The 27,833-nt window shown below is 45.1% G+C and overlaps 2 long non-coding RNA genes across 2 annotated transcripts; one reads left to right on the forward strand and one right to left on the reverse strand.

Annotated features, from left to right (window-relative positions):
* Positions 1–1,802: 1,802 nt before the first annotated feature.
* On the reverse strand, positions 1,803–5,435 carry LOC132337736 (uncharacterized). Its single transcript, XR_009489263.1, has 2 exons — positions 2,120–5,435; positions 1,803–2,027 (listed from the first exon to the last, which is right to left on the reverse strand). It is a non-coding gene; the product is annotated as an uncharacterized LOC132337736 (long non-coding RNA).
* Positions 5,436–20,285: 14,850 nt separating this feature from the next.
* LOC132337752 (uncharacterized) lies at positions 20,286–27,644 on the forward strand. The gene is made up of 3 exons (XR_009489265.1): positions 20,286–20,349; positions 24,927–25,055; positions 27,131–27,644. It is a non-coding gene; the product is annotated as an uncharacterized LOC132337752 (long non-coding RNA).
* The last annotated feature ends 189 nt before the right edge of the window (positions 27,645–27,833 follow it).

Here is a 27,833-nt window from a genome sequence, read left to right on the forward strand (position 1 = left end):
AGTTCAAAACCAGTTTAATCCCAGTTAAAAACCAGTTTAATCCCAGTTCAAAATCAGTTTAAACCTAGTTAAAAACCAGTTAAAACCCAGTTAAAAACCAGTTAAAACCCAGTTCAAAACCAGTTTAAACCCAGTTAAAACCCAGTTAAAAATCAGTTTAAACCCAGTTAAAAATCAGTTTAATCCCAGTTCAAAACCACTTTAAACCCAGTTAAAAATCAGTTTAAACCCAGTTAAAAACCAGTTAAAACCCAGTTCAAAACCAGTTTAAACCCAGTTTAAACCCAGTTCAAAACCAGTTTAATCCCAGTTCAAAACCAGTTAAAAACCAGTTTAAACCCAGTTCAAAACCAGTTAAAACCCAGTTCAAAACCAGTTAAAACCCAGTTAAAACCCAGTTAAAAATCAGTTTAAACCCAGTTAAAAGCCACTAAACCCAGTTAAAACCCAGTTCAAAACCAGTTTAATCCCAGTTCAAAACCAGTTCAATCCCAGTTCAATCCCAGTTCAATCCCAGTTCAAAACCAGTTCAATCCCAGTTCAAAACCAGTTCAATCCCAGTTCAATCCCAGTTCAATCCCAGTTCAATCCCAGTTTAAACCCCGGCCTGCATCCCAGTGTCCCCCTGAGGCCTTGTCCTGTATGGAGCAAAGCCAGGCTTAAATCCTGAACCTGACCTTGGAGCAAACCCCCCAAAACCTCCAAAAAAACTCAAAAAACTCCAAAAAATTCCCCAAAATTCAACAACCACCAAAAAACACCAAAAGCCCCGAAATAACAGCAAAAAGCTGACAAAAAACACAACAAAAGCACCAAAAACTCCCTAAAACCCCCAAAATAATGAGGAAAAACTCCCTCAAAACTCAAGAAGAGCAAAAAAAGCTCCAAAAGAGCAACAAAAAGCTCCTAAAAACCCCAAAACAACCAAAAAAACCCAAAAAAACCAAGAAAAAACCTGCCAAAAATCACATTAAAACCTACAAAAACTCAAAAAAACCCCCCAAAATTCCCATTTTTGTGGATAGGTTGGGCAAAAAAAGGGAAATAAATTCAATTTTTTTTTAGTTTTAGGAAAGATCTTGGAAAAGTGGCAGAAGAAAAAGGGAAAATGAGGAAAAGCAGAAGGAGAAAAGGTTTAAACTGAGTTGAAAATCCCCCAAATCCGGCAGAATTCCCAAGAATCCTCCTGGATGACAAAACCCCTCTCCCAGATTTTCACCTGCATTTCCAGTGGAATTCTAACCCAAAATTGGGACTTGGAAATGGAATTGCAACCCAAAAAATGGGATTTGGAAATGGAATTGTAACCCCAAAAAATGGGATTTGGAAATGGAATTGTAACCCAAAAAATGGGATTTGGAAATGGAATTCTAGCTCAAATAAATGGAATTTGGAAATGGAATTGTGACTCAAATAAATGGGATTTGGAAATCCAGAATTCAGATTTTGAAATGGAATTCTAGTTCAAATAAATGGGATTTGGAAATGGAATTCTAGCCCAAAAATTGGGATTTTGATATCAAAAAAATGGGATTTTGAAATGGAATTCTAGTTCAAATAAATGGGATTTGGAAATGGAATTCTAGCCCAAAAATTGGGATTTTGATATCAAAAAAATGGGATTTTGAAATGGAATTGTAACTCGAATAAATGGGATTTGGAAATCCAAAAATTGGGATTTTGAAATGGAATTCTACCCCAAAAAATGGGACTTGGAAATGGAATTGTAACCCCCAAAAAATTGGGATTTTGAAATCCAAAATTGGGATTTTCAAATGGAATTCTAGCTCAAATAAATGGGATTTTGAAATGGAATTGTAACTCAAATAAATGGGATTTTGAAATCCAAAAAATGGGATTTGGAAATGGAATTGTAACCCCCCCCCAAAAAAAAGAGAATTTTGAAATCCAAAACTGGGATTTGGAAATTGAATTTTACCCCAAAAAATGGGATTTTGAAATGGAATTGTAACTCAAAAATTGGGATTTTGAAATCCAAAAAATGGGATTTGGAAATGGAATTCTAGCTCAAATAAATGGGATTTGGAAATGGAATTGTAACTCAAAAAAAAGAGAGGATTTTGAAATCCAAAACTGGGATTTGGAAATTGAATTTTACCCCTAAAATTGGGATTTTGAAATCCAAAAATTGGGATTTTGAAATGGAATTGTAGCTCAAATAAATGGGATTTGGAAATGGAATTTTACCCCAAAAAATGGGACTTGGAAATGGAATTGTAACTCAAAAATTGGGATTTTGAAATCCAAAAATCGGGATTTTGAAATGGAATTGTAACCCCCCCAAAAAAAGGGATTTTGAAATCCAAAAAATTGGAATTTTGAAATGGAATTGTAGCTCAAATAAATGGGATTTGGAAATGGAATTGTAACTCGAATAAATGGGATTTTGAAATCCAAAAAATGGGATTTGGAAATTGAATTTTACCCCAAAAAAAGGAACTTTGAAATGGAATTGTAACTCAAAAATTGGGATTTTGAAATGGAATTGTAACCCCCCCAAAAAAGGGATTTTGAAATCCAAAAAATGGGATTTTGAAATGGAATTCTAGCTCAAATAAATGTGATTTGGAAATGGAATTGTAACTCGAATAAATGGGATTTTGAAATCCAAAAAATGGGATTTCGAAATTGAATTTTACCCCAAAAAATGGAACTTTGAAATGGAATTGTAACTCAAAAATTGGGATTTTGAAATGGAATTCTCCCCCAAAAAATGGGATTTAGAGGAAGAACCCCGGGCCTGACCTCACCCCCCCAAATGAAATAAAATCACTTTCTTTAACTCCTCCTTTCTCCCTTGGGAGCCCAACTCTCCCAAATCCCGGAGCGAGCAGGAAAAGCCGATCCCGCTTGGATCCGGCACCGCAGCAAAGCCAAAATTGGAAAATTTGGGTTTTTTCCAGGCACCAAAAAGAGCCCAAAAAATCCCGAGGAGAGGGAGAATCACCAAACCCACCCAAAATGGCTCCGGCCGGGATTTTCCGCCGCCTCCGCTCGATCCAAGCAAAATTCCCAAATTTTCTTCTCCCAGTGCATCCCCTCCTTGTTCTGATCCGAGGAATTGGGGTGGGGGGAGGGGGAAAGGAACATTTGGGGATGGGGAGTTGGGGAGGGGGAGGGGAGCTCGTTAGAACCTGCGTAATTAAAGGAGTCATTAAGACGTGGCAATGATTACTCAGAGGCAGCAGCAGACTCGGCTTGGAATCCTCACCTTCATCAAAACCTGGGCAATCCTCCCTTAAATCCAAATATTCCAAAATATTCCAAAGGTTGGAAGGACCCCCCTTCAATTCCATGCTGATTTTATATCGATTTTATTGGGATTTTAATTGAGTTTTAATCCAATTTGCCCAATATTCCTTTTTTTTTCCCAGAGGCAGCAGCAAACTCTGATTTCAAATCCTGACTTTTACTCCCAAAACTGGGAAATCCTCCCTTAAATCCAAATATTCCAAAATCCAAAAATATTGGAAGAACCCCCTTCAATTCCATGCTGGTTTCCTATCGATTTTCTTGGGATTTTAATCAGATTTTCCAAATATTCCTTTTTTTTTTTTCCCAGACCCAGCACTAAGGTTGAATTTCGGATCCTCACTTTTAATCCAAAACTGGGAAATCCTCCCTTAAATCCAAATATTCCGAAATCCAAAAATATTGGAAGAACCCCCTTCAATTCCAGGCTGGTTCCTATGGATTTTATTGGGATTTTGATGGAATTTCATCAGATTTTCCCAATATTCTTTCTTTTCAAAGCCAGCAGGAAACTCGAATCGTGACTTTTACTCCCAAAATTGGGAGATCCTCCCTAAAATCCAAATATTCCGAAATCCAGGAATACTGGAAGACCCCCCTTCAATTTAAGCTCATTTAATAGAGAAATTATTGGGATTTTAATCAGATTTTCCCAATATTCCTTTTTTCTTTCCAGAGCCAGCAGCAAACCCGGATTTGGAATCCTCACTCTTAGTTGAAAACGGGGAGATCGTCCCTTAAATCCAAATATTCCAAAATCCAAAAATACTGGAAGACCCCCCTTCAATTTAAGCTCATTTAATAGAGATATTATTGGGATTTTAATCAGATTTTCCCAATATTCCTTTTTTCTTTCCAGAGCCAGCAGCAAACCCGGATTTGGAATCCTCACTCTTAGTTAAAAACGGGGAGATCGTCCCTTAAATCCAAATATTCCAAAATCCAGGAATATTGGAAGACCCCCCCCTTCAATTTAAGCTCATTTAATAGAGATATTATTGGGATTTTAATCAGATTTTCCAAATATTCCTTTTTTCCCAGACCCAGCTCTAAACTTGGGTTTCGAATCCTCACTTTTAGTTGAAAACTGGGAGATCCTCCCTAAAATCCAAATATTCCGAAATCCAGGAATATTGGAAGAGCCCCCTTCACTTCCATGCTCATTTTATACCAATTTTATTGGGATTTTAATTGAATTTGATCAGATTTTCCCAATATTCTTTCTTTTCAAATCCAGCAGTAACTCAAATCATGACTTTACTCTCAAGACTGGGAGATCCTCCCTAAAATCCAAATATTCCGAAATCCAGGAATATTGGAAGAGCCCCCTTCAGTTCCATGCTGGTTCCTATGGATTTGATTGGGATTTTGGGGGGTTTCAACGGGATTTCCCAAAAGTTGCCTTTCCTGCCCACCTTTCCCTGACACCTGGCTGCGAGCAGCCTTCCCCCCTCGTCTCCCTCCTCCTCCTCCAGCCCTGGATCTGCTCGGAGCTGCCCTGACTGGTTGGACTGGTTGTAAAATGAACGTTTGGATTCATGCGCTGCCCTCCCCTCCCCCAGCGCACACAAAACCTGATCTGTCCAACAAAACCCTCTCGGATCCACCTGGGGGGAGAAGGAGGAAGAGAAAAGAGGGAGGAATCCCGGAGAAAGTGAAGTGGGAGAGGGAATATCCATGGAAAAGCCCTCCAAGGAGTCGCTCTCGCACTCCGTAAATCCCATTTTTTCCCCCTCCCCGCTCTACCTGGATACTTTGGATCTTACCAGGACCAGCACAAAATCCAGGGAAAAACTTCAGTGCTGGGAGCTTCTCCCAAAGCCAGGCTGGCCTCCAGGCGGGGAAGGAATTTTGGGAGGATGAGGAGCCAGGAGAGTTTTCCTCTTCCGCATCCCGGAAAAGGCGACCTTGGATTTCGCGGGGAAATCGGCGCCGGAGCGAACGGTGGCAAAACCCCAGCCAGACCTGGAAAAACAACACCTCTACACCTCGTTAGGCTGCTGAAACCGAGCTTAAAACAACAAAACCCAGCTTAAAAGGGCAAAAAAGCAGGCCCGGGAAGGGCCGGGCCGAGCGCGGCGGCTCGGAGGAGCTGCGTGTTGGAGCTGGAATTGAGGAGGATGGTTGGGGAGCGAGGCCAAGGCTCGTCTTACATGGAGCCCTCCACCCCTCCCTGCGCAGGTGCACGCCCGGCCCAGCCAATCGCGCGGCCCCGTGGCCGACAGGTGTGTCCTGGCCTTGGGGAGCGGCCGCGGGAGCCGCCTCGGAGCCGCTGGGGCTGGGCCCGGCCTAACAAAGGCTGGGTTATTCCTGGAGCTCTGGGGGGGTGGCGTGCGGTGGAAGGGACGTTGGAGATCCAGGGTCACCCCAGGATGTGGGCAGGGACCTCACACCATCCCAGGGTGCTCCAAGCTGGACTTGGACACCTCCAGATTCTCGGATTCGCAGGCCGAGGCCTCGCTGCCCTCACAAGGAACAATTTCCTCCCTATTTCCCATTTAGTCCTGCCCTCATTCCACACAAAGCTGTTCCCCAGAAGGGACGTTGCAGATCCAGGGTCACCCCAGGAAGTGGGCAGGGACCTTCCACCATCCCAGGGTGCTCCAAGCTGGACTTGGACACCTCCAGATTCTCGGATTCGCAGGCCGAGGCCTCGCTGCCCTCAATTTCCTCCCAATTTCCCACCTAAACCTGCCCTCATTCCACACAAAGCCGTGCCCTGGAGGGACATTGGAGATCCAGGGTCACCCCAGGATGTGGGTAGGGACCTTCCATGACCCTGGGGTGCTCCAAGATGGACTTGGACACCTCCAGATTCGCAGGCCGAGGCCTCGCTGCCCTCACAAGGAACAATTTCCTCCCAATTTCCCATTTAGTCCTGCCCTCATTCCACACAAAGCCGTTCCCCAGAAGGGACATTGGAGATCCAGGGTCACCCCAGAAAGTGGGCAGGGACCTTCCATGACCCCAGGGTGCTCCAAGCTGGACTTGGACACCTCCAGATTCTCGGATTCGCAGGCCGAGGCCTCACTGCCCTCAGTTTCCTCCCAATTTCCCACCTAAACCTGCCCTCATTCCACACAAAGCCGTGCCCTGGAGGGACATTGGAGATCCAGGGTCACCCCAGGAAGTGGGCAGGGACCTTCCATGACCCCGGGGTGCTCCAAGATGGACTTGGACACTTCCAGGTTCCCAGGCCATGGATTCGCAGGCCGAGGCCTCGCTGCCCTCGCAAGGAACAATTTCCTCCCAATTTCCCATTTAGTCCTGCCCTCATTCCACTCCAAACCTTTCCCAGTGTCTTATTCCTGGTTCCAAATCCCTCTCCTGGAGCCCCTTTAGGCCCTGGAAGGGCTCTGAGCTCTCCCCCTCCTCCTGCACCCCTGAGCTTTGCCAAACCCACCCTCACAAGGAACAATTTCCTCCCAATTTCCCACCTGACCCTGACCTTACCCAGCCCAAACCCATTCCCTGTGTCCTGTCCCTCCATCTCTTACCCCAAATCCCTCTCCTGGAGCCCCTTTAGGCCCTGAAGGGCTCTGAGCTCTCCCCATTTAAAATAAAAACATTAAAAATAGGAGCATTTAATAGAAAAACATTTTAAACAAAAGCATTTAACAGAAAAGAATTGTTAAAAAATGAGAAGCGTGGCCTTCTAAATATCCTTTAAAAATGGGGAATCGTCCCCTTTCAAAGACGGTGTCGGAGAATTCCCCTCGGTGCCGTGAAAATCAAACAAAAACACCAAATGTTTTCTGCTTGTTACGAGGGCAGCAGGCTCGGATTTCCCAGGGAAGCTGCACTCCTGACTCCAATTATCCCCTTAATTGGCCCCCAATCCCCCCCAGAGCCGAGTTCTCCTCCTGAGATGCCCTGGGGAGCTCAGGGTGGCTCCGAGGGGGTTGAGCAGCACCAGCTGAGCTCCTGAGCTGCTCCTTCCCCCAGCTCCGCTTCCCGACAAACCTGGAACGAGCTGGGAGTGTGGGATTGGGGAATGGGGCCTGGAATCTGGGGGGCCGCGTTTGGGCTGGGTCCTGCCTGGGGCCGTGGGTGCCACGGGCAGGACACTGCCCAGAACGTTCCCAGAGAACATTCCCATTTGGTGACAATCCTAAATATTCCCTGCCCCACCAATCCCGGAGAACATTCCCAAAGAACATTCCCAAAGAACATTCCCATTGGAAGATCATCCTAAATATTCCCTACCCCATCAATCCTGGAGAACATTCCCAAAGAACATTCCCATTGGAAGATCATCTTAAATATTGTCTACCTCATCAATCCTGGAGAACATTCCCAAAGAACATTCCCAAAGAACATTCCCATTGGAAGATCATCTTAAATATTGTCTACCCCATCAGTCCTGGAGAACATTCCCAAAGAACATTCCCATTGGAAGATCATCCTAAATATTCCCTACCCCATCAATCCTGGAGAACATTCCCAAAGAACATTCCCATTTGGTGACAATCCTAAATATTCCCTGCCCCACCAATCCTGGAGAACATTCCCAGAGAACATTCCCATTTGGTGAAAATCCTAAATATTCCCTACCCCATCAACCCCACAGAGCATTCCCATTGGAAAATAATCCCAAATATTCCCTGCCCCAGCAATCCCAGAGAACATTCCCATTGGAGGATAATCTTCAATAATCTCTACCCCATCAACCCTGGAGAACATTCCCAAAGAACATTCCCAAAGAACATTCCCATTGGAGGATAATCCTAAATATTGTCTACCTCATCAATCCTGGAGAACATTCCCAAAGAACATTCCCATTGGAGGATAATCCCAAATATTCCCTGCCCACCAATCCCGGAGAACATTCCCAGAGAACATCCCCACAGAATGTTTCCATTGGAGGATAATCCTAAATATTCCCTACCCCTTCAACTCCACGGAACATTCCTGTTGGAGGATAATCCTAAATATTCCCTACCCCATCAACCCCACAGAACATTCCCAGAAAACATTCCCGTTGGAAGATAATCCTAAATATTCCCCATCCCATCAATCCAGGAGAGCATTCCCAGAGAACATTCCCATTTGGTGAGAATCCTAATTGTTTTCTACCCCATCAACCCCACAGAACATTCCTGTGTTGGAATAATCCCAAATATTCTCTACCCCATAAACCCTGGAGAACACTGGGGGAAGAAAAACCACAAAAGCTTTGGAAGAACCTTAAAATCGTTGGGAAAAAACCTCAAAAGCTTGGGGAAAAACCTCCAAATCTTTGAAATAACTGTCAATATTCCATATTTTTTCAGTTCCAGCCCTTGGCTCTCGCCGCAGGGCACAAGTGAAAGGGGAGATGGATCCCAAACCCCGGGAAGCATCCAGGGGTCCCAGGAGGGAATCAGGATCCCATTCATCAGCCCCAGGGGATTTGTTCCCTGCTCCAAGCACAGCAAACACAGGGAAATCAGAGCCCTTAAGCTGAGCTTAATTCCTGGTTCTGAATGAAACCCAGACCAATCAAATCATGATTGCTCAAGGCCTTTTACTCAGCTTTTAAATCACCCCGGGCTCGGCACAGGATTTGGAGAATCCAGCTTCAGAATTGTCCTTCAGACCTCAGACTCGGTTTTAAAACCATTCCTTGAGACCTGGGACTCAGAATTTTGAGAACCCAATTAAAAAACCTCCCTCGAGACCTTGGGCTCAGAATTTTGAGAACCCAGCTTAAAAACCCTTGGGATCAACAACACAGAATTTTGAGAATCTAACTTTAAAACCTTCCTCGAGACCTTGGGCTCAGAATTTTAAGAATTCAAGTTAAACCCTTGGGCCCAGCACAGAATTTTGGAAATCCAGTTTAAAAACCCTTGGGTTCAGCACAGAATTTTGGAAATCCAGTTTAAAAACCTTCCTTGAGATCTTGGGCTCAGAATTTTGAGAATTCAAGTGAAACCCTTGGGCCCAGCACAGAATTTTGAGAATTCAAGTGAAACCCTTGGGCCCAGCACAGAATTTTGGAAATCCAGTTTAAAAACCCTTGGGCTCAGCACAGAATTTTGAGAATTCAAGTGAAACCCTTGGGCCCAGCACAGAATTTTGGAAATCCAGTTTAAAAACCCTTGGGCTCAGCACAGAATTTTGGAAATCCAGTTTAAAAACCTTCCTTGAGATCTTGGGCTCAGAATTTTGAGAATTCAAGTGAAACCCTTGGGCCCAGCACAGAATTTTGAGAATTCAAGTGAAACCCTTGGGCTCAGCACGGAATTTTGGAAATCCAGTTTAAAAACCTTCCTTGAGACCTTGGGCTCAGAGTTTTGAGAATTCAAGTGAAACCCTTGGGCCCAGCACAGAATTTTGGAAATCCAGTTTAAAAACCCTTGGAACCAACAACACAGAATTTTAAGAATCCAGCTTAAACCCTTGGGCTCAGCACAGAATTTTCATAAACTGATTTAAAACCTGTCCTTGGCACCTTGGGCTGAGCAGAGAAGGCTGAAAGCTCCACATCCCCTCCTTCCCAGGAATTCCAGCCGTTCCTGCCCTTTCCTCCTGCCACTCCTCCCTGCCCGCGCTCGCTGATCCCGGCAGGACAAAGGGGACTGAAAAGAAAGAGGAAAAAAAGGAGGAAAAAAGGAACAAAGGCTTTCATCTGAGAGCAGGAAGATTTCACATCTGAAGCTTGGGGCTGCCGAGAGCCAGGCTGAGCTTAGGGATTGGTTTTCCAGATTGGTTTTCAGCCCATCCCGGGGGGTTTTGGGCCATCCTTTCCCTGCTTTTGTTTGTCCTGGAGCAGCTGAGGGGAGCAAAAATCCAAATTTAATCCCAGATTGGTTTTCAGCCCATCCTTTCCCTGCCTTTGTTTCCTCCTGGAGCGGTTGAGCGGAGCAAAAAAACCCAATTTAATCCCAGATTGGTTTTCAGACCATCCTGGATTTTCCAGGCCATCCTTTCCCTGCCTTTGTTTCCTCCTGGGGCGGCTGAGTGGAGCAAAAATCCAAATTAAATCCCAGGGCCTCTCATGGGTTCTCTGGGAAATCCATCCCAGGGATTTCTCAGTGTCCCAAGGAAGGATTTATCCTGAATTTCTCATCCCTGGCATCCAGAGTTGGGCAGCCATGGCTTCTTTGGGAATCCCATCCCAGGGAAGGATTTATCCTGAATTTCTGATCCCAGGGAAGGATTTATCCCGAATTTCTGATCCCAGGGAAGGATTTATCCCAAATTTCTGATCCCAGGGAAGGATTTATCCCAAATTTCTGACCCCAGGAAAGGATTTATCCCAAATTTCTGACCCCAGGAAAGGATTTATCCCAAATTTCTGATCCCAGGGAAGGATTTATCCCAAATTTCCAAACCCAGGGAAGGATTTATCCCAAATTTCTGATCCCAGGGAAGGATTTAACCCAAATTTCTGAACCCAAGGAAGGATTTATCCCAAATTTCCAATCCCAGGAAAGGATTTATCCCAAATTTCTGATCCCAGGGAAGGATTTATCCCAAATTTCCGAACCCAGGGAAGGATTTATCCCGAATTTCTGATCCCAGGGAAGGATTTATCCCGAATTTCTGACCCCAGGGAAGGATTTATCCCCAATTTCCGATCCCAGGGAAGGATTTATCCCAAATTTCTGACCCAAACAGGCAGAAGGCACGGGCAGCCACGGCTTATTTTGGGAATCCCATCCCAGGGAAGGATTTATCCCGAATTTCTGACCCCAGGGAAGAATTTATCCCGAATTTCTGAAGCCAGGGAAGGATTTATCCCTAATTTCTGACCCCAGGCAGCCGGGGATGGGGCAGCCACGGCTTATTTTGGGAATCCCATCCCAGGGAAGGATATATCCCGAATTTCCGATCCCAGGGAAGGATTTATCCCGAATTTCTGACCCCGGGCAGCCGGGGATGGGGCAGCCACGGCTCCTGTGGGAATCCCATCCCCGGGCAGGATTTCTCCCGGCTCTCTCCCGGCTCTGGCCGCGGGCGGTGCCCGGGGAGCGGGAAGCGCTCAGGTGTGCCAGGTGCTGCCAGCTCTGAGTCACCTGCGCGGGGAGAGCTCCGGGCACCTGCCCTGCCTCCCCCGGCGTGCCCCGACAGCTCCGGCCCCTCCTGCCCCAGCCCCGCACCCAGCACGGCTGGAATCCCACGGCCAAAATCCCAAATGGCCCCTGGGAAATCCCCAAATCGGGCAGGAAATGGTTAAAAATTCAATTTCCCGCAGATCCGTGTGAGAGGTTCTGGATTAAATCAATAAAAGGAAAGTAAAATTCACACCGAGCGCCTTCCCTTCCTTCTCCAAAGGTGAAAAACCCACGGCCCCACAGCAAAATCATCCCAAATCCAAATTCCCAAATATCCTCTGGAAAACCCCAAATCGGGGAGGAAATGGTTAAAAATTTAATTTCTGGCAGCCCAGTGTGGGCGGTTCTGGATTAAGACAATAAAAGGAATGAGCACCTTCCCTTCCTCCCACAAAGGGTGAGAAATCCACGACCCCACAGCGAAATTCCCAAATATCCAACCCCAAAACCTCTGGAAAACCCCAAACCGGGGAGGAAATGGTTAAAAATTCAATTTCTGGCAGCCCAGTGTGGGCGGTTCTGGATTAAGACAATAAAAAGAACATAAAACTCACACTGAGCACCTTCCCCTCCTCCCCCAAGGGTAAAAATCCACAACCCCACAGCAAAACCATCCCAAATCCAACCCAAACCCTCTGGAAAACCCCAAAAGAGGCTGGAAATGGTTAAAAACTCGATTTCTTGCAGCCCAGTGTGGGTGGTTCTGGATTAAATCAAGAAAAGGAAGATAAAATCCACATTGAGCACCTTCCCTTTTTACCCCAAAGGACAAAAACCCCACAGCGAAATCATCCCAAACCCCTGAGCCTCTGGAAAACCCCAAAAGAGGGCAAAAAACCCAAAAGAGGCTGGAAATGGTTAAAAACTCGATTTCTTGCAGCTCAATGTGGGTGGATCTGGATTAAATCAAGAAAAGGAAGATAAAATCCACATTGAGCACCTTCCATTTTACCCCAAAGGATAAAAACCCCACAGTGAGATCATCCCAAACCCCAAAAGAGGGCAAAAAACCCCAAAAGAGGCTGGAAATGGTTAAAAACTCGACTTTCCCCAGCGAGTGCAGCTGGAGTCAATAAAAGGGAGATAAAGGGCCGGGAGCTCTTTGTTGGGGTCAGGCCTCGCCTTGGGGTCGCTCTTCCCAACGGGAATTCCGCGGGAACGGCCCCAAAGCCCCCCGAGGGTGGGGCTGACCCGGGCTGGGTCACAGCAGGTGCAGGATGGGGATAAATCCCAAAAAAAAGGGGAAAAGTGGATTGGGGGTTAGGGACAGGTATGGCTTCAGTCATACAACTGGGATTTTCGTCATAAAAGCATTGGGTTTAGTCCTAAAATCATAATTTTAATCCTAAAATCATCATTTTAAACATAAAATCATCATTTTGAACATAAAATCATCATTTTAATCCTAAAATCATCATTTTGAACATAAATCATGGGGGAGTTTTGATCCTAAAATCATCATTTTAAACATAAAATCATCCTTTTAATCCTAAAATCATCCTTTTAAACATAAAATTATATGGTAGTTTTGATCCTAAAATCATCCTTTTAATCCTAAAATCATCATTTTGAACATAAAATTATAGGGTAGTTTTGATCCTAAAATCATCCTTTTAATCCTAAAATCATCCTTTTAAACATAAAATCATCCTTTTAATCCTAAAATCATCATTTTAAACATAAAATCATGGGGGAGTTTTGATCGTAAAAGCATCATTTTAATCCTAAAATCATCATTTTAAACACAAAATCACAGGGGAGTTTTGATCCTAAAGTCATCATTTTAATCATAAATCCTTAATTTTTATCAAAAATCTATCATCTTAATCCTAAAGCTATGGGATGGTGTTAATCCTAAAATCATCCTTTTAATCCTAAAATCATTGTTTTAATCCTAAAACCACGAGATGGTTTTGATCCTAAAACCGTAATTTTAATCCTAAAATCGTAATTTTTAGACACAAAACCATCATTTTAATGATAAAATCATGGGGGAGCTTTGATCCTAAAATCATCATTTTAATCATAAATCCATCACTGTAATCCCAAATCCATCATTTTAATCCTAAAGCCGTGGGATGGTGTTAATCCTAAAATCATCCTTTTAATCCCAATTCCTTCCCAGTCCAGGAGAGTTTAAACTGGGAATTCTCAGGGATATTTTTGGGGCAAGAATAAAAAATTCCCAAAAGTTTTTCCAGGGAGTTTGATCTGAATTTCCCTTTAAAAACCCCAAAAATCTGGGATGAATTCTCCTTCCTTATCAACCCCTCCCCAGTTCCCCAGATCCCATAAATCTGCTGGAACAGGGAATTTTCCTGAGGGATTAAGGTCCTTCCCCTGAATTTCCATCCCTATTTAAATATGGGATTAAAGGGGCTCGGGGCCACCTGCCAGGAAACAAATATGGGAATGATCCATGCAAATCCCAAGGGCTGGGGTTTGGGATTGCAGGGAAAAGAGGGGCCTGGGCCACCTCCCACCCCATGCAGTGGGGAATCGATGCAAATTCCCAGATTTCCTGCTGCAGCCACTCCCAGCTGCAGCTCCGAGCTCTGGGTTGGGGTTTTTTTGGGATGGTGACCCGGATTTATCCCTGAATCCTCCTGGATTTGGGGTGGGAAAGGCTCAAACCCCAAATTATCCCTGAATTCTCTCAGATTTGGGGTGGGAAAGGCTCAAACCCCAATTTATCCCTGAATCCTCTCAGATTTGGGGTGGGAAAGGCTCAGATCCCAATTTATCCCTGAATTCTCTCAGATTTGGGGTGGGAAAGGCTCAAACCCCAATTTATCCCTGAATCCTCCTGGATTTGGGGTGGGAAAAGTTCAAACCCCAATTTATCCCTGAATTCTCTCAGATTTGGGGTGGGAAAGGCTCAGACCCCAATTTATCCCTGAATCGTCCTGGATTTGGGGTGGGAAAAGCTCAAACCCCAAATTATCCCTGAATCCTCTCAGATTTGGGGTGGGAAAGGCTCAGACCCCAATTTATCCCTGAATCCTCTCAGATTTGGGGTGGGAAAGGCTCAGATCCCAATTTATCCCTGAATCCTCCTGGATTTGGGGTGGGAAAGGCTCAAACCCCAAATTATCCCTGAATCCTTTCAGATTTGGGGTGGGAAAGGCTCAGATCCCAAATTATCCCTGAATTCTCTCAGATTCGGGGTGGGAAAGGCTCAAACCCCAATTTATCCCTGAATCCTCCTGGATTTGGGGTGGAAAAGGCTCAAACCCCAATTTATCCCTGAATTCTCTCAGATTTGGGGTGGGAAAAGTTCAAACCCCAATTTATCCCTGAATCCTCTCAGATTTGGGGTGGGAAAGGCTCAGACCCCAAATTATCCCTGAATCCTCTCAGATTTGGGGTGGGAAAGGCTCAGACCCCAATTTATCCCTGAATCCTCCTGGATTTGGGGTGGGAAAGGCTCAAACCCCAATTTATCCCTGAATCCTCCTGGATTTGGGGTGGGAAAGGCTCAAACCCCAATTTATCCCTGAATTCTCTCAGATTTGGGGTGGGAAAGGCTCAAACCCCAAATTATCCCTGAATTCTCTCAGATTTAGGGTGGGAAAGGCTCAAACCCCAAATTATCCCTGAATCCTCCTGGATTTGGGGTGGGAAAGGCTCAAACCCCAATTTATCCCTGAATTCTCTCAGATTTGGGGTGGGAAAGGCTCAAACCCCAAATTATCCATGAATCCTCTCAGATTTGGGGTGGGAAAGGCTCAAACCCCAATTTATCCCTGAATCCTCTCAGATTTGGGGTGGGAAAGGCTCAGACCCCAATTTATCCCTGAATCCTCCTGGATTTGGGGTGGGAAAGGCTCAAACCCCAATTTATCCCTGAATCCTCTCAGATTTGGGGTGGGAAAGGCTCAAACCCCAATTTATCCCTGAATCCTCTCAGATTTGGGGTGGGAAAGGCTCAAACACCAATTTATCCCTGAATCCTCCTGGATTTGGGGTGGGAAAAGCTCAAACCCCAAATTATCCCTGAATCCTCTCAGATTTGGGGTGGGAAAGGCTCAGACCCCAATTTATCCCTGAATCCTCTCAGATTTGGGGTGGGAAAGGCTCAGACCCCAATTTATCCCTGAATTCTCTTAGGTTTGGGGTGGGAAAGGCTCAAACCCCAAATTATCCCTGAATCCTCTCAGATTTGGGGTGGGAAAGGCTCAAACCCTAATTTTCCCTGAATCCTCCTGGATTTGGGGTGGGAAAGGCTCAGACCCCAATTTATCCCTGAATCCTCCTGGATTTGGGGTGGGAAAAGTTCAAACCCCAATTTATCCCTGAATCCTCATGGATTTGGGGTGGGAAAGGCTCAAACCCCAATTTATCCCTGAATTCTCTCAGATTTGGGGTGGGAAAGGCTCAAACCCTAATTTTCCCTGAATCCTCTCAGATTTGGGGTGGGAAAAGCTCAAACCCCAAATTATCCCTGAATCCTCCTGGATTTGGGGTGGGAAAGGCTCAAACCCCAAATTATCCCTGAATCCTCTCAGATTTGGGGTGGGAAAGGCTCAAACCCCAATTTATCCCTGAATTCTCTCAGATTTGGGGTGGGAAAGGCTCAAACCCCAATTTATCCCTGAATCCTCTCAGATTTGGGGTGGGAAAGGCTCAAACCCCAATTTATCCCTGAATCCTCTCAGATTTGGGGTGGGAAAGGCTCAAACCCCAAATTATCCCTGAATCCTCTCAGATTTGGGGTGGGAAAGGCTCAAACCCTAATTTTCCCTGAATCCTCCTGGATTTGGGGTGGGAACGGCTCAGACGCCAATTTATCCCTGAATTCCCTCAGATTTGGGGTGGGAAAGGCTCAAACCCCAATTTATCCCTGAATCCTCCTGGATTTGGGGTGGGAAAGGCTCAAACCCCAATTTATCCCTGAATTCTCCTGGATTTGGGGTGGGAAAGGCTCAAACCCCAAATTATCCCTGAATTCTCTCAGATTTGGGGTGGGAAAGGCTCAAACCCCAATTTTCCCCCCACACCTCCTGGATTTGGGGTGGCACAGCCCCAGTGCCAGGCGGGGCCCTTTGCAGGAGGAAGTATCAGGTGACAATCTGGTGACATCTTGGTGACTCAGCTGTTAAAAAAAAAAACGCCCAAAAACAACAAAAGGGAGGTCACGGCCCCGGAAAACGTCCCCAGAATCGCTTTTTGGGGTTGGGGACCTCCGGGAAGGATGTCCCCGCAGTGATCAGTGTAATGGAGGGACCCCTGGGGGTGCTGTCCCCTCCCCTGGCCTCGATGTCCCCTCCCGGTGGCGCTGGCACTCCTTAAAGCCGGTTTATCTGGGCGGGGCTGGGCGGGAGTGCCAGGGCGGTGACACCGCGGTGACACCGGGGTGACACCGGGGTGACACCGGGGTGACACCGGGGTGACACGGGCCGGCAACCCTGCAGAGAGAGAGCCACGGCTCTGACACCGCGGTGACACTGATGTGACATTGATGTGACACCCATGTGACACCGATGTGACAGCAGGGTGACACCAATGTGACACTGATGTGACACCGATGTGACAGCAGGGTGACACCCATGTGACACTGATGTGACACTGATGTGACACCGATGTGACAGCAGGGTGACAGCAGGGTGACAGCAGGGTGACACTGGTCAGCAGGTCCCCAGAGTCCCCAGGCTGTGACACCGCTGTGACGTCACTGTGACACCGCTGTGACGTCACTGCGGCCCCGCTGTGACACCCACCAGAATTTCAGAGCCTTTGTCATTCCCCTCTTTTTTAAAAATCTCTTTTTCCTTGAACCCCTCGAGGATTCATCCCATGGATTTCCTGGGATCGTCTGAAAATCCCAAATAAAAATCTGGGAATTTGAAGGATCTGGAAAAAGGAAAACCACAGGGAAAGGGAGGGAAAACTGCCCGGAATTCCAGAGGGATTTCCCAATTTTTTCATTATTTTTTTTTCCTTAAACACCTCGAGGATTCATCCCATTATTTTCCCTGGATTCTTTGAATATCCCAAATAAATATCTGGGAATCTGAAGGAATTCTGAAGGAAGAACACGGAACAGGAGGGGGAAACTGCTCAGAATTCCAGAGGGATTTCCCAATTTTTTCATTATTTTTTTTTCCTTAAACACCTCAAGGATTCATCCCATTATTTTCCCTGGATTCTCTGAATATCCCAAATAAATATCTGGGAATCTGAAGGAATTCTGAAGGAAGAACAAGGAACAGGAGGGGGAAACTGCTCAGAATTCCAGAGAGATTTCCCAATTTCTTCATTCTTTTATCCTTAAAACCCCTCGAGGATTTATCCCATTATTTTCCCAGGATTGTTTGAATATCCCAAATAAATTTCCCTGAGCTCGTTTCACTTGCAAAGGAAATCAGGGAAGCTTTAAATCCCAGCAGGAAGGTGGAATTCCAGGCAAAACTATTCAAATCCACATTTTTCCCTGACAAAACCATCCCTGGCACCTGCCACACTTTCTTCGTGCCACGCGCTGCCCTCATTAATATTTAATTATGCAAATCAGGTGTTAATTAGGGGAGCCGGTGATTGCTTCTGCTGCGTCCCAGAGGTGAGTTCAAAAATCCCAGGAAAAGGAAGAAAATGTGGAGGTTTGGGTCTTCTGATCGGGAATAAAATGGAATTTCTCTGCCCTGGGAGTTTTAAGGCAGATCAAATTCATGATTAAATTTCAAATCATGGAATTCGGGAGGGGTTGGGGAATTTTTCCTCTTGGAGTTTGGGATTTTGAGAATTTATCTTTGGGATAGGCAGAAAATGGAGCAGAGGAAGAGAAACTCAGTGAAAATGGAGCTGGGGGATTGAAAAATTCCTGAATTTTGAGAACTCAGCCTTGAAATCGGCATCTCCCCCTTCCTAAACATTCCCAAAGATTTTCCAGCCTGGATCTGGGTGGAGCTGCTCCTTCCCAGGGCCCAAATCATTCCCAAATTTCCTCTTCCATCCTTTCCAACTCCATCCCCTGGCAGGAATGACCAGGAATGACCAGGAATTCTCACTCCAGGCCCCAAAACCATTCCCAGATTTCCTCTTCCATCCTTTCCAACTCCATCCCCTGGCAGGAATTACCAGGAATGACCAGGAATTCTCACTCCAGGCCCCAAAATCATTCCCAGATTTCCTCTTCCATCCTTTCCAACTCCATCCCCTGGCAGGAATGACCAGGAATGACCAGGAATTCTCACTCCAGGCCCCAAAACCATTCCCAAATTTCCTCTTCCATCCTTTTAAATTCCATCCCCTGGCAGGAATTCCCAGGAATGATCAGGAATAATCAGGAATTCCCAGGAATGATCAGGAATAATCAGGAATTTCCAGAAATTATCAGGAATGATCAGGAATTCTCCCCCCAAAACCATTCCCAAATCTTCTTTTCCATCCTTTAAATCTCTATTCCATGGCAGAAATGACCAGGAATTGCCAGGAATGACGAGAAATTCCCAGGAATTCTCACCCCACACCCACAGCTCCTGAGCTGGCACAAGGCTTTGGGATGGATCCCAAAAAGCCCCAAACCCTCCAGCCCCATCCCAAAAAAAGCATTCCCAGAAAAATTTGGGAAGCAGGTGCTGCCCAAGCCCAGCAGGATTTAAAACAAAAAAAATTGGGAATTTTCAGCTCCCATCAGCCTGGACAGGGATCCAACCCTAAAAAACAGGAAAAGGCCTGATCCCAAACACTGGGAGGGATTTTTGGCTCCTTCCCCATCCCGAAATTCCAGGAATTCAGGAGTTAACTCCGTGCCTGCACCTTTTATTTGCCTTGGATTTGCCCCAAGTTTGAGTCACGGAGTTCAAACAAAAGGAAAAAAAAAACCAAACCAACAGAAAACCCCAACCCTTTGTGTTTCATATCCCAAATATCCCTGGGAAAGGAGAACTTTGGGAATAATGAGGGCACATCTTTGTTTATCCAAAAAAAACCCCAGGGTGTGTTCAGAGCATTAAATAATCCAAATTTTCAGGGGCTGGAATTAATAAATGATGGCAAAATTCTGGATTTTCAGCAGCTCCACGGAAGTGCTGGAGGTGGCAGCGGGTTTTTATAGGATCAGGCTCCCAAAGGAACGTCAGGAATGTGGGGTGGAAACAGAGCAGAAAAATAGAGAAAAATCTGGATTTTTTTTCCTCTGAAAGAGAGCAGAAAAACAGAGAAAAATCTGGATTTCCCCCCATTTTCCTCTGAAAGAGAGCAGAAAAACAGAAAAATACGGATTTTTTTTTTTTCCCTCTGAAACAGAGAAGAAAAGCAGAAAAAAATCCGGATATTTTCTTCCAAAACAGAGCAGAAAATTAGAGAAAACATTCGGATTTTCCCCTCTGAAACAGAGCGGACCAAGAAAAACCTGGACCTTTTCCCCTTCTTCCTCTGAAAAAGAGCAGAGAAATAGAGAAAAATCTGGATTTCCTTCCATTTTCTTCTGAAACAGAGCAGACAAATAGCGAAAAATCAGCATTTTTTCCCTTTTTCAACTGAAAGATAGGAGAAAAATAGAGAAAAATCCGGATTTTTTTTCTCCATTTTTTCCTGTGAAACAGAGCAGAAAACCAGAGAAAAACCCGGATATTCCCCCCAAAACAGAGCAGAAAAATAGAGAAAAATCCGGATTTTTTCCCCCCGAAAGAGAGCAGAAAAATAGAGAAAAATCCGAATTTTTCCCCCCCGAAAGAGAGCAGAAAACCAGAGAAAAATCCGGATTTTTTTCCCTTTCCCCCCTGAAACAGAGAAGAAAACCGAGAAAAATCCGGATTTCCCCCCTGAAACAGAGCAGAAAAATAGAGAAAAATCCGGATTTTTCCAGCTGAAAGAGAGCAGAAGACCGAGGAAAATGCGGATTTTTTGCCTTTTTCGCCCTGAACAGAGCAGAAAAGCGAGAAACCCGCGGGTTTCCCCTTCCCCTCAGGGATCCCATGGAAACCGGGCCCGGCGCCGCGCCCGCAGCCCGCGGCCTTTTCCGGCTCCCTCAGGAGCTCCGGGAGCGGCTCCGGCGGCGCTCGGGGCTGCGGCTGAGGGGAAAAAGCCCAACGTGAGCCTTGAAACTTGCAGGGTTTTATCCTGCAGAGCCCAAAAATATCCAGCCTGGGCTGAGGGGAAAAAGCCCAACGTGAGCCTTGAAACTTGCAGGGTTTTATCCTGCAGAGCCCAGAGAAACCCGGCTTGAGCTGAGGGGAAAAAGCCCAACCTGAGCCTCGAACCTGGCAGGGATTTATCTTTCAGAGCCCAGAGAAACCCAGCCTGGGCTGAGGGGAAAAACCCCAACCTGAGCCTCAAAGCCGGCAGGGATTTATCCTGCAGAGCCCAGAGAAGCCCGGCCTGGGCTGAGGGGAAAAATCCCAACGTGAGCCTCGAACCTGGCAGGGATTTATCCTGCAGAGCCCAGAGAAACCCGGCTTGGGCTGAGGGGAAAAAGCCCAACCTGAGCCTCGAACCTGGCAGGGATTTATCCTGCAGAGCCCAGAGAAACCCGGCTTGAGCTGAGGGGAAAAATCCCAGCCTGAGCCTTGAAACTTGCAGGGTTTTATCCTGCAGAGCCCAAAAATATCCAGCCTGGGCTGAGGGGAAAAAACCCAACGTGAGTCTTGAAACTTGCAGGGTTTTGTCCTTCAGAGCCCAAAAAAACCCGGCCTGGGCTGAGGGGAAAAAACCCAACGTGAGCCTTGAAACTTGCAGGGTTTTATCCTGCAGAGCCCAAAAAAATCCAGCCTGGGCTGAGGGGAAAAAACCCAACGTGAGCCTCAAGCCCGGCAGGGTTTTATCCTGCAGACCCCAAAAAAACCCGGCCAGGGCTGAGGGGAAAAAGCCCAACCTGAGCCTCGAACCTGGCAGGGATTTATCCTGCAAAGCCCAGAGAAACCCGGCTTGAGCTGAGGGGAAAAATCCCAGCCTGAGCTTTGAAACTTGCAGGGTTTTATCCTGCAGAGCCCAGAGAAACCCAGCCTGGGCTGAGGGGAAAAAACCCAACGTGAGTCTTGAAACTTGCAGGGTTTTGTCCTTCAGAGCCCAAAAAAACCCGGCCAGGGCTGAGGGGAAAAATCCCAACCTGAGCCTTGAAACTTGCAGGGTTTTATCCTGCAGAGCCCAAAAAATCCGGCTTGAGCTGAGGGGAAAAATCCCAGCCTGAGCCTTGAAACTTGCAGGGTTTTATCTTGCAGAGCCCAGAGAAACCCAGCCTGGGCTGAGGGGAAAAATCCCAACCTGAGCCTTGAAACTTGCAGGGTTTTATCCTGCAGAGCCCAAAAAAACCCAGCCTGGGTTGAGGGGAAAAAGCCCAACCTGAGCCTCGAATCTGGCAGGGATTTATCCTGCAGAGCCCAGAGAAACCTGGCTTGAGCTGAGGGGAAAAAACCCAACGTGAGCCTTGAAACTTGCAGGGTTTTATCCTGCAGAGCCCAAAAAAACCCGGCCTGGGCTGAGGGGAAAAATCCCAACCTGAGCCTTGAAACTTGCAGGGTTTTATCCTGCAGAGCCCAGAGAAACCCAGCCTGGATGGGGAATAACTGGGGCAGCCTTGGGGCTGCACCCCGACTGCCAATTCAGGGGTCTGGGGGGGATTGAGGGATTTTTGGAAGGATTTGAGGGAGTCTCTGGATTATTTGAGGGATTTTTTTTTTTTTTTGGGTGGATTTTAGAGATTTTCAAGATGATTTTAGGATTTTTGGAGGATTTTAGGGAACCTCTAGGTGAGGAGGATTTGAGGGATTTTTTTTAAAGGATTTTAGGGGGTTTTGGGAAGATTTTAGCGACTTTTGGGTGATTTTAGAGATTTGGGGAGGATTTTTTTTATTATTTTAAGGATTTTTAGAGGATTTTAGGGATCTCTGGATGATTTTAGGGACCTCTGGAGGATTTTAGGGACCTCTCAATTGTTTTAGGAACCTTTGGATGATTTTAGGGAACGTCTGGATAATTTTAGGAACTTTTGGATGAATTTAGGGATATTCAATGTTGCCAGACCTCACAACAATTGTTATTATTATTTTTTGTCCCTGGGCTTTCAGCCCTTTCAGCACACCCCCAAAATCCAAGATTTCAATAAAATTCTCTCTCCAACCACATTTTAAGAATGATTCCCACTTTTTTTTTTGGCTCTGCAGGAAGAGAAGGGATTTGGGATTGTTCCAGGTTCCCACCAAGGTGGAAATCCCTGATTTTCCACCAGCTCTGGGACCCAGAAAATCCAGGAATATTCCGACATTCCAAGCTCCCTACAAACCACCCAAGATGTGATCCCAGACAACACAACCACAACACATCCCCGGGATTCCAGAAAATTGGGAAATAAGTGATTTATCCTTATATTTTCCAGTGGGAATTCCCTCTCAAACAACTGCATCCATGCCTGGGAATTTCCAGGGATCACCAGAAAACTGGGAAATACCTATTTTGTCCCTCAAGAAGTTTCCCTGTTATAATTCACCCCCAGCACCTCAAAATCCAGGATTTTTCACCCATTTTGCTCCTAAATTCCCTAAAAAAAAAAAAAAATCCCAATCCAAGAATCCCTCAGGAAAAAAAAAATATCCTTCCTTAGGAGAGGATAAAGTCCAACACTTACTTGTGGCGCCCAGATCTCTTGGTCCTTTAAACTCCAACAAAACCCCGGAGAAGAGGCCAAATCCTGATCCCAAAAGGAGAAAAAGGAGGGAAAACGAGGTGGGAATGGGAGCTGCCGATGGAATTTGGGATTTCTTCCTGCTCTGTTATCTCCAGGGAACGCTGGTGGAAATCTTTGCCTGGTACAGTCCGAGCCTCTGCTTCACAGGCCAGGAATTTTTACTTTGAATAATTTTTAACTTCGGCTCCCGGCAAGGAAAATGCTTCAAGGCTCTGCTTGGTTGGGTTTGTTATTTATTTCATGGGAGAGGGTTTTTTATTGAGGGGGGAAATGGGGGAATTTCTCCTTTTTTCCCATCGTTTCCCAGCTTCCAGGGGTGGAAGGGATTGGAACAATTTTCTTGGGAAAAAAGGAGATAACAGAGCTGGGAGAGGGGATCTTCAGGAACTTTAATCCTGTGAGCTCCGTTTGTTTTCTGCTTGGTTTTAAAATAGAAATAATTTTCCTGGCCTGTGGCTGAAGCAGCGCAATCCCCTCAGAGGTGCTGAAACAAAAGTAATTCACAATTGTGGTACTGAAATTGGTAAAAACACCGATTTATTGTTATTTTTATTCTTTTTACCTCTTTGAGGGTTGAAATTCAGGCACATTCCCCTCACAAACTGGGAGAAATCACCTTAAAACATAAAGGAGATAGAAAAAACTCCAGGCCAAGGAAAAGGCCCAAATCCCCTCAGAAGGGCCGAAACAAAAGTAATTAACAAACGTGACATTGAAATTGGTAAAAACAACAATTCACTGTTCTTTTTACCTCTTTGAGGGTTGAAATTCAGACATATTCCCCTCACAAATGGGGAGAATTCACCTTAAAACAGAAAGGAAGTTCTAAAAACTCAAGGCCAAGAAAAAGGGCCCAAATCCCCTCAGAGGTGCCGAAACGAAACTAATTAACAATTCTGATCACTGAAATTGGTAAAAACTACAATTTATTGCTATTTTCATTTTTTTTACCTCTTTGAGGGTTGAAATTCAGGCACATTCCCCACATAAACTGGGAGAATTCCCTTAAAACACAAAGGAAAAAGGCCAAATCCCCTCGGAAGTGCTGAAACGAAACTCATTAAACAATTATGATCACTGAAATTGGTAAAAACACCAATTTATTGTTATTTTTATTACTTTTACCTCTTAAAGGGTTGATATTCAGGCACATTCTCCTCACAAAGTGGGAGAATAAAACCTTAAAACACAAAAGAAATTTTAAAAACTCCAGGCCAAGGAAAAGGCCCAAATCCCCTCAGAAGGGCTGAAATAAAACTAAATAACAAATGTGATCATTGAAATTGGAAAAAAGAACAATTTACTATTATTTTTATTATTTTTACCTCTTAAAGGGTTGAAATTCGGGCACATTCCCCTCACAAAGTGGGAGAATAAAACCTTAAAACATAAAGGAAATTAAAAAAACTCCAGGCCAAGGAAAAGGCCCAAATCCCCTCAGCTCCCTGACGAAGGCAACAAAAGTGAGAAAATTTGGATTAGACCTCAAACTGCACCCAGACATCTCAAAAAACAACTTTTAAACCCACGGAGGTAGAAATAGCTCAGTGTAAAGTGAAGTTTTCCAGTATTTTCCCACCTGGGAACAGGAAATTGAGGAAGGAGCTGGAACAAAGCACAGCAGGAGAATGGAGCTGGGTGATTTTTGTGGGCGTTTTCCAGGATCCTGTGAGGAATTCCATGAAAAATTTTGGTTTCTCAGGGATGTTTTCCTCCCGGGGTGAGGAACCCTCAAGCAAATCCCCCCAAAAATCCAAATATCCCACCCAAAGCTTGAAGAATTTCTGCCCCATCCCCGTTTTTTACCCTCACGCTCACTCCCGGATGAGAAATTGATTTATTTTGTTTATTCCCACCCCAAATCCCAGTAGAAAAACTCCTTTATTTTTTGCTGGCAGTGCCAGCTGAGCCCCACCACAGATATCCCGGTGTTTTTATGGTGTTTGTCCTTGTTAAAGTCAAATTTAGCTCTTTTTTTTTCCTCTCAGCACCTGCCCTTTTCCATCCTGGGAGCTGCCGAGCACCTGCACAATTAAAGCTTCATTAAAACCGACTTTTTTAATTGCCTCTGGGTCGTTGGAGCAGGAAAAACAGCTGGAAAAAAAGCCTTGGACATGGTGAGGAAACAGCAAAAATTCCACGTTTTCTTGTCAGTTTTACTGTTGTGTTATTTTTATTTTATATACTCGCCATGGTGAACGTGGAATTCACCAAGCTGGAAGTGTCTGTCCTCAGTAATGAACTGGGAATAGAGAATAAATAAGGGTATTCCAGAGAAAAAGGGAATAATGATAATAATGATAATATTTATAATAATAATGATAATATTGATAATAATAATAATAATAATAATAATAATAATAATAATAATAATAATATAGAATAATAATAATAATAATCAGCAGCATATTCCAGAGAAAAAGGGAAGAATACTACTAATAAATAAGGAATAATAATAAAGAAAATGTAATAATGATAATAACAATGTTGGAATAATAAATTGAATTTAATAACAATAATAATCAGGATATTTTAGAGAAAAATGGAGTATTGATCATAATAATAATAGAGTAATAAAAAAATTAATAATAATAATCAGGATATTCCAGAGAAAAAGGGAACTATCCCCTCAAAATACGAATTATCACCACTCTTAACATTTACTCAGAGTTTTGTGATAAATTAAAGATATTTTTAAAGGTTTTTTAAGCCTTGGGGAAATGTTTTTCTTCCGCCAGGATTTTTTTTTGGAGCTGGATTTATCCTGGCCAAGCAAACAGCCCCAGCAGAGCCCAGCTTTTCATCAGGACCCATAAAATTGGATATTTTTTATTGGATTTCTGGCAACGCCCGGGAACGTTTGGTGCTTATCAGGCCCAGATAAGATAGCAGAGCTCGGGCTCGGCTCATTAAAGCCCGGCCTGGCAGCAGCAATTAACGAACTGGGTTTTTCCAGGGATGAGCAGCTCCAGAGGATTCCCGGGAAAAGCGCGGGAAAAGCTCCATGCCCTGGGCCAGGATCCCAGGATTGCAGAGCCAGAGGCAAAATCCTGGGATTGCTGAGCCAAAGGCAAAATCCTGGGATTGCTGAGCCAGAGACAAAATCCTGGGATTGCTGAGCCAGAGTCAGAATCCTGGGATTGCTGAGCCAGAGACAAAATCCTGGGATTGCTGAGCCAGAGGCCAAATCCTGGGATTGCTGAGCCAGAGACAAAATCCTGGGATTGCTGAGCCAGAGTCAGAATCCTGGGATTGCTGAGCCAGAGGCAAAATCCTGGGATTGCTGAGCCAGAGTCAGAATCCTGGGATTGCTGAGCCAGAGACAAAATCCTGGGATTGCTGAGCCAGAGTCAGAATCCTGGGATTGCTGAGCCAGAGTCAGAATCCTGGGATTGCTGAGCCAGACTCAAAATCCTGGGATTGCTGAGCCAGAGTCAGAATCCTGGGATTGCTGAGCCAGAGTCAGAATCCTGGGATTGCTGAGCCAGAGGCAAAATCCTGGGATTGCTGAGCCAGAGTCAGAATCCTGGGATTGCTGAGCCAGAGGCAAAATCCTGGGATTGCTGAGCCAAAGGCAAAATCCTGGGATTGCTGAGCCAGAGGCAAAATCCTGGGATTGCTGAGCCAGAGGCAAAATCCTGGGATTGCTGAGCCAGAATCAGAATCCTGGGATTGCTGAGCCAGAGGCAAAATCCTGGGATTGCTGAGCCAGAGACAAAATCCTGGGATTGCTGAGCCAAAGGCAAAATCCCAGGATTGCAGAGCCAGAGGCCAAATCCTGGGATTGCTGAGCCAGAGGCCAAATCCTGGGATTGCTGAGCCAGAGGCCAAATCCTGGGATTGCTGAGCCAGAGGCAAAATCCCAGGATTGCTGAGCCAGAGGCAAAATCCTGGGATTGCTGAGCCAGAGGCCAAATCCTGGGATTGCTGAGCCAGAGGCCAAATCCTGGGATTGCTGAGCCAGAGGCAAAATCCTGGGATTGCTGAGCCAGAGACAAAATCCCAGGGATTGCTGAGCCAGAGGCAAAATCCCAGGATTTGCTGAGCCAGAGACAAAATCCTGGGATTGCTAAGCCAGAGGCCAAATCCTGGGATTGCTGAGCCAGAGGCCAAATCCTGGGATTTGCTGAGCCAGAGGCAAAACCCCGGGATTTGCTGAGCCAGAGGCAATAAAGAAATTGGTTTTTCCCAGGAATTCCAGAGGATGAGCAGCTCCAGGAAGATTCACCTGTTCCTGGGAATTACTGGAGGATTGAGCTCCCTTCTCTGGACTCTCTTTGCCTTCGACTCCCCCCAGTGGCCACAGCTCCAGCGATTTCCAGGGGTGAAATGAAAAGAAATTGATGAAATTAGCAAGAAATCCTTTAAATGAAATACAAATTAAAAAAAAGAAATCCGTGGAATTCAAGGAAATCTGTGGAATTAAAGGGAAATCTATGGAGTTAAAAAGAAATTCAAAAGTGATCCGTGAAATTGAAAGGAAATCCATGGATTTGAAAGGAAATCCATGGAATTGAAAGGAAATCCATGGAATTGAAAGGAAATCCATGGATTTGAAAGGAAATCCATGGATTTGAAAGGAAATCCATGGAATTGAAAGGAAATCCATGGAATTGAAAGGAAATTAAAAGGAAATCTGTAGCATTAAAAAGAAATCCAGAAGAAATCGGTGAAATTAAAAAGAAATCCATGAAATTAAAAGAAAATCTGTGGAATTAAAGGACATCCAAAAGAAACCTGTGACATTTAAAAGAAATTCCAAAGAAATCCATGAAATTAAAAGGCAATCCAAAAGAAATCGATGGAATTCAAAGAAAATCCATGAAATTCCAAAGAAATCAGCCAAAAATCCCCAGTGGCAATGACATCACTGGGAAGGGGAGTTGGGAATTGCA

This window comes from Haemorhous mexicanus, chromosome 23 (genome assembly GCF_027477595.1).
Source record: "Haemorhous mexicanus isolate bHaeMex1 chromosome 23, bHaeMex1.pri, whole genome shotgun sequence".
Classification (NCBI taxonomy): Eukaryota; Metazoa; Chordata; class Aves; order Passeriformes; family Fringillidae; genus Haemorhous; species Haemorhous mexicanus.